The sequence below is a fragment of the Cervus canadensis genome, chromosome 1, assembly GCF_019320065.1.
Source record: "Cervus canadensis isolate Bull #8, Minnesota chromosome 1, ASM1932006v1, whole genome shotgun sequence".
In the NCBI taxonomy this organism is placed as follows: Eukaryota; Metazoa; Chordata; class Mammalia; order Artiodactyla; family Cervidae; genus Cervus; species Cervus canadensis.
In genome coordinates this window covers 64,509,194-64,522,369 of record NC_057386.1, presented here as the reverse complement: position 1 = coordinate 64,522,369, position 13,176 = coordinate 64,509,194, and the positions used below count along the sequence as shown (strand labels likewise).

The 13,176-nt window shown below is 37.2% G+C and overlaps 1 protein-coding gene and 1 non-coding gene across 3 annotated transcripts in view; one reads left to right on the top strand and one right to left on the bottom strand.

Annotated features, from left to right (window-relative positions):
* The window catches only part of FBXW7 (F-box and WD repeat domain containing 7), a 216,734-nt gene that overhangs the window by 100,624 nt on the left and 102,934 nt on the right, over nt 1–13,176 (bottom strand). The window lies entirely within an intron of this gene.
* Nucleotides 6,523–6,629, top strand: LOC122425063. Its single transcript, XR_006264672.1, has one exon. It is a non-coding gene; the product is annotated as a U6 spliceosomal RNA (small nuclear RNA).

The following is a 13,176-nucleotide window of genomic DNA, read 5'->3' as shown; positions in this document are numbered from 1 at the left end:
TTAAAAGGAAAATGCACTTCTGGAAAACACGTGTTACAAAAAAGAAAACTTGAAATGTTTCCACTGCTGCTGGAGCTCCAGTGAAGAAGATACCTGCAAGTCTCAAGTCTCATCAGAAACCACCTGGGGAAGCTGCAGAACACACTGAACTTATTTTCTTTCCCTTTCAAAACAAGTGTATCAATGAACAGGTTCTCTTTTCCTGAATCATCTGATTGCAAGAAGCTGACTTGAAAAAAAAAAAAAGTAAGAAGCTGAAGTCCAATACATTCAAGATGAGTTTTACTGATCTGCCCAGAAAAGTTCTGGATTTCTGCGAAGAAAAGAATATCCTGCTATTCATAGGAAACAATGAACATTATGCTGCAGTTTCAACTTCTCATACATTTGAACAATCTTTTATTTATTCAGTGAACATTTAAAATAGTAAGCTAAAAACATGCTCTCATTTTAGTTGAAAGAAAAATTTGTATGTGATTGCTTATCTCATGTTTGACCCTGAATGGCATTTCTAAAGCAAAAAATAAGCACATGAGATAAATACAATTTTTACATCAAAAAGGTAAATTTACAATAAAGAGGTAAATATAATTTTTAAGATTCAAAAACAATACTTTCAGCATATATGAGCCTATAAAAGAAGTAATTTTCTAACTGTTTGGCCTATATTTGAACTTGATCATGTCACTGAATAAGCAAATGCTTTTTCAAAGTTTTATATAAAATTGTGTCTACGGAATATTTTTATTCATATTATTTTGGCTTATGGTTTTGGTTGCTTTACTATTCAGCACTGTCAATAAATTTTCATGTTGTTAAAATTAATTTACAACCTTTATTTAAATTAAATCTGCTGAGTCCACATTAAGAAAAATTAAGTCCCATTTTGGTTTAAGCTAGTTACATGAAATTAATTATGTTTCTAATAAGTTCGCAAAATTCATGGAATGATAAGAGATTAATCTCTCTTTTTTTTTTTTGCCACACTGTGTGGCTTGTGGGATCTTCATTCTCTGACCAGGGATTGAACCCAGGCCCTCAACAGTGAAAGCAACGAGTCCTAACCACTGGCCCACAGGGGAATTCCCTAAAATAGATTAATTTAAAGTAAGCTAAGCTTAATTAGCAGGGTGTTGTATTTTTTCCCCTAAGACAAGATGGCTAAAATGTTTAGTCTTGAATACTGGGGCAGAAAGGAGGAATACTCTTACATGTATGGTATTTCATGTGGATTTCAAATAGCAAAAATTTGTGATAACACCTATTTGGACAAGGTTAAGAAGGTAAAGTTGAAAAAAAGAAAAAACTGGAATTTCCTCTGTCTGCTCAATTAACTTGAATTGGAGCTGACATCCTTTGTGGGAAGGAGGAATTACACAAAAAGAAGAGGCTAATAAATTTACCAAATATAAACATGTTCACAGGGGGAAAAAAGCATCCTATACTCAAAAGCGCACTGACAATTATCAATGAATCACTGTATCTACATCTTAACTGTTCAAGCTACCATGAGTCATAGATAAAATAAATTTTAAGTGTTTCCCTAGTATAAGAATACTGAGGAAGGCTGGAAGCGAATATCAGTATTAGGACAAACTGAAATTACGCTTACTTAATAGGAAGCAATGAGAGGAACACATCATCACTCCTGTGATATTCCTGTCAACAAATTCATGAACTGAATCCACAAATGAGGAAACAGGAGACAAACTCAAATTAAGGGTCCTAGTTCAAAATGGCCTGCAATCTTCAAGAGTTAAAGGGATGGGGAAAAAAAAAAAAACAGATCAAGGGACTATTCTGGATACATGATAATAAATGCAACACATGATATTGAATGGAATCTTGGTCTTATATGAGATACTATTTGAAAAACTGGTGAAACTCAAATGAGGTCTAAGGAATAGACAATCTTATATAGTAATATCCTGATTTTAATGGTTATATTGTGATTATTCAGAAGAATGTCCCTGTTTATAAGAAATGCATACTCAAGTGTTTGAGGGTGGCAGTACATCATTTTGATGACTTATCAAACGGTTCTGGGGCACAATATATTCTTAGTACTGTACTTGGAACTTTTCTGAATGTTAAATAGGGAGAAAAGGAGAAATCTGGATATTATCCTGCTTCCTATCATCTGTTACAAACTACCCTTGCCTGTCCCCACATCTCTGTCACCCACTTACTTCATCCCTAAGTCTACCTGAGTCCACCTCTTAAATAGCCTTACACTCAATCCCATCTTTCTAGTACTGTTTAATAAGCACATGCTATCTGCTTCTTGCCCAAATGATTTGCGTAACGTCCCTAGTAATCTCCCTACCTTTGTCTCCTGCCCCTCTCATCTACCCTCTATACTGCTGCCACAAGAGGAAATGTCAACAACTTAGCGGCAGTTTCTGAACTTTTTACATGCTGAACCCTTTGTTCAGATAAGAGAAAAGCATTGAACAGGTGAAGAGAGAGCAGGGGAGAAGAGAAACTGTGCACAGAGAGAATGAGCAACCCTCGGGTGACTCTGCAAAACTTCTGAAAACTACTATTCTGTAGGATAAATCTAAACTCCGAAGCACAGTACGTAAGACACACCTAATCTGGTCTCACTTCCATCCAGCTTCAATATACACTGGTCTGCCTTTATATTCAATAACTTTTCTCACAGACTATAAACTAAAAAGCTTGGTGATTACAGATTTTTAAAACATAAAACTGTAAATGTCCATCTTAAGTTGTTAGCAGATATTTCTATTTCTTTGTGATAGTTTAAGACTGAAGTCTACTGAAAAAACTCTATGACTGTGCAGATATCTCCTACAAGTCTTTTGGGGCTTCTCTTGTGGCTCAGCTGGTAAAGAATCCACCTATGATACGAGAACCCTGGTTTCAATCCCTGGGTTGGGAAGATCCCCTGGAGAAGGGAATGGCTACCCACTCCAGTATTCTGGCCTGGAGAGTTCCACGGACCATATAGTCCACGGGATTGCAAAGAGTTGAACACAACTGAGCGACTTACACTTCACTTTCACAAGTCTTTCAGGGAGAGTGGCTATCATCACTGCTTGGAGCAAGAACGGTGTCAGGTTTGGATACGAAAGCTGAAATCTGGGTTAGAAAGGTAAATGATCACGGAATTCAGTCAATGTTGTAACTGAGCTGTTCACCATTCAAATTTTAAAAGAGTGGGAAAAAATGAGTAAAACACAAATAGTTGACTATTTATCCTCTAATAGTTGACTATTAGAGAGTTGATAAACATGCAAAAATGTACTCAATAGCATCAGCCATCAAGGAGATGCAAATTAAATCACATGCAAAAACAACTTCTCATTCACAAGAACTACTAAAAAAATTAAAAGCAACCAAACACCACCAAATGTTGGGGAAAACAGGAAACAACTGAAACTCTTGTACTTGACTACTGGACTTGTAAAACGGTATCACCACAGTAGAAAACCACTTGGTGGTTTCTTATAAAAATACATACTCTTTGAGCTAGCACATACACTCCTAGGTACTTAACCAAGAGAAACGTCTTCAAAAAAGGCTGGTACAAGAATGCTTATATTATAGCAGCTTTATTCAGAATAGCCAAAACTGAAAACAACTCAAATATTCACTAGCAGAAGAATGGATATACTGAATTGTATTTGTACAATGGAATAGTACACAGAGACAAAAAAGAATGCACTCTGATACATGCAACAACACGGATGACAAAAACAGTATGTTGAACGAAAGAAGTCAAACACAAAGAGCAACGCTATGTACTTCTACTTATATGACATTTACAAATACACAGAACTAATCTACAGTGATAATAATCAGAACAGTAGCTGCCTAAGTGTGGACTGAATGGAATGAGTATGAGGGAAATTTGGGGAGTGACAGAAATATTCTATGTATCAATAGAGGTACTGGTTATGGTTACACATACGTAAGTATATACATTTGTCAAAACTCATCTGTACATTTCATTTTAGATAAAAGCACCTCAATTAAAAGTGTACAATTAACTGAAGACAATGCAAAAACTTCTCTGCCTTCCTTGACGCCCAACGTCAGACTGTTACAGGCTGAAGAAGGCTTAGGTTTTGCTCTGGGCCCTAGTTGAAAAGATAGCAACACATCCAGAAACATCCTGCAGCAAGTAGAGAGAATTTGGAATGAAGAATAGGATATGGCCACATAAGCAACCACACTAGAGGAAACAACATGTGAAGCCACTCCCTACAGAGCCAGTGATCACAGGACCAAAGAAAGCCAGAACTTCCTAAATTTCAGAAGTAACTCAGCATCTTTAAGGAAAGTCTCAACACCATCACAATGAGCAAGTACCAACTCAAATCCTTTACCTTTGGCCACTACTCTGCCTCACTACCATTTTTACAAGGTTTTAAACGAGAAAAAGCATACCACTATAATATAGAAAATGGATTGTCTATAGAAAACCAGTGAGTCTGTTTGTTAAATAGGGTTCCCATCTTGATGAGCATAGTTTTAGCATGGCAACTGTAGTAAGCCACACACAGTAAAAAATGTCATCTTGTTATGTGCTTTTTATAAATTTAAGGATCCTGCTCTCATCTGCTGTTGCTTGATCTCCTCATGCCTGGGTCCCTGGAAATTCTAGTCAGTATCTATGCAATTAGAACCCAGGTACTCTTGCCTGAATTTCTTTTCTTGCTCTCAGGCAAAACAATGACCTCATTTAGATTAATATGCCAGAGAAACACTATTCACAGGCAGACTCTCAGAAACAATCACTCCATCTTCCTCTTCAAATTCCTGGCAGGAAGACTAAGTGGACACATTGGGGGAAGATACTGCCTGACTGCACTGCACACAAGGTGTCTTCAGAAAATGTGTATTTGAACTGAAAAGACACACGATTTAAACTCTATCATGTGCCAGGCACTGGGGATACAATGCGTACCAGAGACATAAACCATGCATCTAAAAATCAGAGTGTAAAGGCACTGCTTATAAAAAATGAGACAAACATCTGCTCTAGCTAAACCTTTGTAAAATATGTGGATTAAAAATAAATAAATAAACTTCTAAAAGTTACATAATTATAGTTGAAACCAGGTAAAATAAACTTCATTCTAGCCTGGTTGCATCACTGCTCACCGATGTCTATAGTGACTGAAAAAGCAAAAAGAATACAGCAAAAACCATCACCACTACCAAGAAACAAAGAAACAATAGTGAAAGTGAAAGTCGCTCAGTTTTGTCCAACTCTTTGTGACCGCACGGACTAGCCAGGCCAGAACTCCAGAGTGGGCAGTCGCTCCCTCCTCCAGGGGACCTCCCCAGCGCAGGGACCGCATCCAGGTCTCCCGCACGGCAGTGATTCTTTATCAGGTAGGCCACCTGGGAAGCCCAATCAGAAATTCAAGAAGAAACAATTATAATTCACTCAAAACTATTCTTTCTTTTTTAGTAATGACTAAGCTATTATTTTTTAAATAGTAAGAAGTATGATTTTCTTACAAAGACCTTTTCTGTGTACATGGAAATAAAGCAACACTGTAATAATGATTAAATCAGTAAACTAGATCCTTATATAATGACCTGTAATTTTTCAGACAAGAAATTTTAAAAATTTTTCAGGTTATAGAACAGCATTTCTGGGCAAACCCAACAAGGCAGTGGTTGTACAACATTCTCAAACTTCCAAACACCCTCAATTTCAGTACAAACAATGCTGTGTTGTACACTCAATCTAAAACTAAGAGGCAGCCTTGTGGGTTAGTCACAACTTGAATTCCTTATCACAATGACGATGGAATAAGGATTTTACCACTAAACTCAGCCATTCAAATAACTGGGAAGTCAATAACAATGGTTATCACTGCTCTCCAGAACTACTGATTTTCAGATCTATTTGAAGGAATATTTCTTAAAACTTTCAAGTTTCTGGATAGGAATCCTTCATACTGAAGTTATTCCTCTCCCCTAGACAAAAGTAGAGGGTTAAGTCAAAAGAACAGTAATAATTAATTGAAAGCCATAAAACATGTCTTTGTTTTTCTACAGCAGCAATTCAATTACTCCAGCTATAAAAAATAAAATGTTAGTGGAGGGAAAAAAAATGTTAGTAGGGAATCTTACAGGTTTCTAAGAAGCCTGTTTTGTCACTTTTTTAAATATTCAAATTAGTAAAGATACTTCCACTACATTCATGTCATCAGCAAACATTCCCAGAGTGTCTACTAGGAGCTAACACTATGCTATGCACAACACATTCATTTAATCTACAACCCTGACATCATTATTTCCATTTTATAAAACAGGAAACAGCCTCGGATTAAGGTAATTTGTCTGAATATTTACAGTCAGTAAGATTTAGTAACATGTTCAAAATTCTGATATATGTGAGCCAAGGTTTATGTTCATTCCACTAGACCAACCTCCAACATAATAAAAATCCTGAAGCACCAAGAAAAACAAAAAGGACACAAGTGACAGTAACATAACACCACTACAACCATCTCTTTAATATCAAAGTCCTTTCTTGTGCTCACTTCAGCAGCACATATACTAAACGTGGAACAATACAGAGAAGATTAGCATGGCCCCAGCACAAGGATGACACACAAATTTGTGAGGTATTCCATATTTTTAAACCCCAAAGTTAGCAGAAGGAAAGACATCATAAATATCAGAGCAGAAATAAATGAAAAAGAAATGAAGGAAACAGTAGTAAAGATTAATAAAACTAAAAGCTGGTTCTCTGAGAAGATAAACAAAATTGACAAACCATTACCAGACTCATCAAGAATCAAGAAAAAGAGAAGAATCAAATCAACAAAATTAGAAATGATAGGCTATGACAGACAGTGCAGAAATACAAAGGATTAAGAAACTATTATGAGCAACTACAGCCAATAAATGAACAACCTGGGAGAAACAGACACATTCCTAGAAAAATTCCACCTGCCAAAACTGAACCAGGAAGAAGCAGTAACTAAGAGCAAGCCAATCACAAGCACTGAAACCGAAACTGCAATTTAAATAATCTCTCAAAAACCGAAAGTTCAGACCAGCTGGCTTCACAGGTGAACTTCACCAAACACTCAGAAAAGAGCTAAGGCCTATCTTTCTCAAACTCTCCCAAAAAATTTCAGGGGAAGAAACACTTCCAATCTCATTCTACGTGGTCACCATCACCCTAATACTAAAACCAGATAAAGATTTCACAAAAAAAGAAAATTATAGGCCAGTTATCTCTGATGAAAATAGATACAGAAATCCTTACCAAACAATTCAACAACACTAAAAAGATCAAGTTGGGTTTATCTCAGGTATGCAAGGATTCATGCAAATCAATCAATATGATACACCATATTAACAAATTGAAAGATAAAAGCCATAGCATTTCAATATATGTAGAAAAGCTGTCGACAAAATTCAGCACCCATTTATGATAAAAATGCTTCAAACGATAGGCACAGAAGGAACCTACCGCAACATAATAAAAAGGCCATATATGATAAACCCACAGCAAACATTATTCTCAACGGTGAAAAACTGAAAGCATTCCCTCTAAGATCAGGAAAAAGACAAGGGTGCCCACTTTCTCCATTATTATTCAACATAATAAACTACTATTATTGTAGTTTCTTAAGTTCTAACTACAACAATCAGAGAAGAAAAAGAAATTAAAGGAATCCAGAGTGGAAAAAAGAAGTAAAACTCATTTGCAGATGATGTGATACTATACATGGAAAACCCTAAAGATTCTATTAGAAGATTACTAGAGCAACTCAATGAATTTAGCAAAGTTGCAGGATACAAAATCAATACACAGAAATAAGAACTTGCATTCTTATACACTAACAACAAAAAATCAGAAAGAGAAAGTAAGGAAACAACCCCATTTACCATTGCAACAAAAAGAATAAAATATCTAGGAATAAACCTACCTAAGGACACAAAAGAACTGTATACAGAAAATTGTAAGGCACTGATGAAATAAATCAAAGACAACATAAACAGATGGAGAGATACTCCATGTTCTCGGGTTGGAAGAATCAATATTGTGAAAATGACTATACTACCAAATATAATCTACATATTCAGTGAGATCCCTATCAAACTACCAATGGCATTTTTCACAGAACTACAACAAAAAATTTCACAATTTGTATGGAAACACAAAAGATCCCAAATAGCCAAAGCAATCTTGAGAAAGAAGACTGGAGTTGGAAGAATCAAGCTTCCTCACTTCAGACTACACTACAAAGTTACAGTCATCAAGACAGAATAATAGTGGCACAAAAACAGAAATATAGACAGATGGAACAAGATAGAAAGCCCAGAGATAAGCCCACACACCTATGGGCACCTTATCTTTGACAAAGAGGCAAGATTATACAATGGAGAAATGATACTCTCTTCAGTAGTGGTGCTGGGAAAACTGGACAGCTACATGTAAAAGAAGGAAATTAGAACACTCCCTAACACCATACATAAAGATAAACTCAAAATGGATAACAGACTTAAATGTAAGGCCAGAAACTATAAAACACTTAGAGGAAAATACAGCAGAACACTCTATGACATAAATGACAGCAAGATCATCTATGACTCACCTCCTAGAGTAATGGAAACAAAAACAAAAATAAACAAATGGGACCTAATTAAACTTAAAAGCTTTTGCACAGCAAAGAAAACTATGAACAAGGTGAAACGATAACTCTCAGAATGGGAGAAAAATAATAGCAAATGAAATAACTGACAAAGGATTTATCTTCAAAATATACAAGCAGCTCATGCAAATCAATACCAGAAAAACAAACAACCTAAACAAAATGTGGGCAAAAGACCTAAACAGATGTTTCTCCAAAGACGACGTACAGATAGCTAATAAACACATGAAAAGATGCTCAACATCATACATTATTAGAGAAATACAAATCAAAACTACAATGAGGTATCACCTCACATCAGTAAGGACAGCCATCATCAAAAAAAATCTACAAACAACAAATGCTGGCAAGGGTGTGGAGCAAAAAGAACCCTCCTGCACTGTTAGTGGGAATGTAAACTGATACGGCCACTATGAAGAGCAGTATGGAGAATCCTTAGGAAACCAGGAATAAAACCACCATGTGACCCGCAATCCCACGACTGGGCATGCACCCTGAGGAAACCATTAAGCAAAAAAGACACACACACCTCAATGTTCACTGCAGCACTATTACAATAGCTGGGATGTGGGAGCAACCTAGATGCCCATTAACAGATGGATACATAAAGAAGCTGTGGTACATATACGCAATGGAATATTACTCGCCCATATTTAGAATGCATTAGAGTCAGTGCTAACGAGGTAGACGAACCTAGAGCCTGTTAGACAGAGTGATATAAGTCAGAAAGAGAAACACAAATATCATATATTAAAGCATATATATGGAATCTAGAAAAACGGTACTGACGGATCTATCTGCAGGGCAGGAAGAGAGATGCAGACACAGAGGACAGACTTGTGGACATGGTGTGGCTGGTGGGGAGGAACTGAGACAGTAGCAGGGCATCGTATACACCACCATATGTAAAACAGCCAGCCAGTGGGGATATGCTGCACGGCTCAGAGAGCGCAAGCGCAGGCCCTGGGACAGCCTGGAGGGTGCGATGGGGCGGGAGGTGGCTCAGGAGGGAGGGGACATGTGCAACCTATGGTCGATGCATGCTGGTACATGGCAAAACCAACACAGCATCCGTGAACCAACCACCCTTCAATTAAAATAAATTAATTAGAATGTTTTAAAAACAAAAAAGCCCCTTCTTAAGATAAAGCCCACTCTCCTGTCTCATCATATTTCTTCCAGTTAGGAACAGGAACAGTGAGCAGGTCAGCGGTCCATTTGGTCAAAGCCAAACTGACAGTGAAAACAGCTGACCGAGGTTTATGACCAAGGTCATAAAACCCAGGGGTTAATATTAATAGTCCATGCTCAGCAGTAGATGACAATACAAATTTTACTTCTACCACTATTCAGCTATGTAAACTTGGACATATCACTCAGTGCCTTTAATCTCAGCTATCTCACCTGCAAAAGGTAACTTAAAATGGCTGCTCTACCTCACAGAGCTATTTTGAGGACTAGAGAGATAATGCATGCAAAATGTTTAAACATGTGCCTGACACATAGTGAGTACTTAATATGTTATTCTTATTAGCTAATAAATAACCTTCTGTTACCAACTTTTAGAACACGTCAAAATAGGTTACTTCATCATGAGTTAGGTATGACATAGAAGATTAGCAGTCTCTCTCTTAGAGATACGCAATTCAAATCTGAACTCAATTTGGGTATACTACTTACAAGGTTAGAGGAAGTATCTTCAAAACCAAAGCAGTTCAAAGGTTCCAAGAGGAGTGTTCAGGGTGGGGTCGGGACAGGGTGGGGGCTGAACAGATCTATTGTACGCTACTGGTGGGAATGCAAACCGGTGTATAGCTCCTATGGGAACCAGCACCATATGCTCCAGAAATCCCACTTCTGGGTACATAGCCAAAGGAAATGAAAACAGGATACTGAAGAGATATCTGCATCCTATGTGCATTACTCACCAATGCTAAGGTAGGGAATCAGCCTAAGTGTCCACTAATGGATGAATGGATAAAAACATGGAATCTTAAACAAAAAAAGCCAAACTCACAGAAACAGAGAAGAAACATGAACGCTAAGGAAGGTTGGTAAGAAGAAGCTTTCAGCTGTAAGATTAATAATGTCTGAGGATTTAATGTAAATCAGGATGACTAAAGTAGACAACACTGTATTAGAGAACTGAAATTTGCTAATGGAGTAGAACTTAAATGTTCTCATGGGAAAAAGAGAGAGAAATAAGTGAGGTGAGATATCGCTGTTGTTTAGTCTTTAAGTCACATCTGACTCTTTTGCAACTGAATGGACTAGAGCTCACCATACTCCTCTGTACATGGGATTTCCCAGGCAAGAATACTGGAGAGGGTTGCCATTTCCTTCTCCAGGGGATCTTCCCAACCCAGCCATCAAACCCAAGTCTCTTGCACTGGCAGGCGGATTATATTTACCACTGAGCCACCAGGAAAGCCTTGGATGTGTTAATTAACTATATGGGGAAATTCATTCACAATGAATACATGTTAATATATAAATGTAGTGGTGACTATACACAGTTTAAATATCTTACAATTTTAGGTGTCAACTATAGCTTCCCTGGTGACTCAGACAGTAAAGAATCTGCCTGCAATACAGGAGACCCCAGTTCGATCCCTGGGTCAGGAATCCAGGGAAGATGCCCTGGATAAGGGAAAGGCAACCCAGTCTAGTATTCTTGCCTGGAGAACCCCATGAACAGAGAGGCCTGGTGGGCTATATATAGTCCATGGGGCTGCCAAGAGTCGGACATGACTGACTAACACTTTCACTTTTTTTCAGACCTCAAAAAGCTAACATTAATTTCTAAAAAAGAACATTCTAACACCCTAGAAATCCCTCTTGGGAATCCATTATATACTTAAATCTATCTTCACCCACAAGAGTAACTATGACTTTTAACGCCATTGATTAATTTTGCCTATTTCTGAAATCTATATAAATTACATAATATACTTTCTACTCTTGTATAACTTGTGTCTCTTTGGGGGGTTTGTTTCTGTCTGCTTTTTCGGCTAAGCATTATGTACTTAAATCTGTCTATATTGTTATCTATGGGCTTCCCTGGTGGTTCAGCAGTAAAGCACCTGCCTGTCAATGCAGGAGACTTGGGTTCGATCCCTGCGTCAGGAAGATTTCCTGGAGAAAGAAACAGCAACCCATTCCAGTATTCTTGCCTGGGAAACTTCATGGACAGAGGAGCCTGGTGGGCTACAGTTCATGGGGTCACAAAAGTCACACACAACTTAGCAACTAAACAACAACATATTGCTGTCTATAACCCTGAACATTCACTGGAAGGACGGACGCTGAGGTTTCAATACTCTGGCTCCCTGATGTGAAGAGCGGACTCATTGGAAATGACTCTGATGCTGGGCAAGACTGAAGGCAGGAGGAGAAGCAGGCAACACAGGATGAGACGACTGGATGGCATCAATGACTCTCTGGACATGAGTTTGAGCAAACTCCAGGAGATAAATTTTTATTCTTTCTCTAATTAAAAATATTTAATTACAATTGTTTAATTACCAATCACAATTTATAGGGTTTTGGCTTTCAAATACAGTCCTTATAGCTAAACCAGTGTATGCTGGAATAATACACCATTACTACCTTTCCTAAATGAACCAGAGCACTAAGGAATCAAACAGCAAATAAGGGAAAGTATTCCTTTATAAAATTATTTGTTAGTAAATGAAAAAGAAATGAGAGAATTAGAACTCTAACATTTTGCAACCTTAAATAAATTAATGGATGGAGACCTGAATATCAAAGCCTTTAACATCACAAAAGGAAGGACATCAGACACTAGGTGACTCCTAAGGAAACAACTCACCACGCCATGACAGAGGGATCAAACCAAGCTTAATAAAGCCTCTGGATCCAGCTGCCAATTTCAGGAAATTAAAAAGGACGATGAATATGTTGAACTGTACCAGGATGTATGCAATTAGTCAAATCCAGACTATGAAAAACAGATTAAACAGATAAATTTTAAGAAAGGTATAGAATATAAATCTGTAGATTGAAATAGACTTAAAGAAACAGTAACTTTTTTTTAAGTGGTCAAGATTAAACAACAGTATCTTGACCATGTGAAAAAAGACTTACTGTTTATTTTTATTAAAAATATTTTAATAATTTAAATATTTAAATGTTAATTATATTACTAATTATTTTATTTAATATTTAAAAATAAGAAACTCTTTTTTTTAAGTAACTGTTTTTTTAAATGGTCAAGATTAAACAACAGTATCTAGGGAGACATAATTGAGTGAGAGTATCATAAACAAAAGGAGCTGATCTCTATAAGAGTAACTTAGAGGAAAGTGAACGTGAAAGTCACTCAGTCATGTCAGACTCTTTGCGACCATACAGTCCATGGAATTCTCCAGGCCAGAATACTGGAGTAGGTAGCCTTTCCCTTCTCCAGGGGATCTTCCCAACGCAGGTCTCCCGCACTGCAGGTGGATTCCTTACCAGCTGAGCCACAAGGGAAGCCCAACGCAGAGGAAAAGAGTTA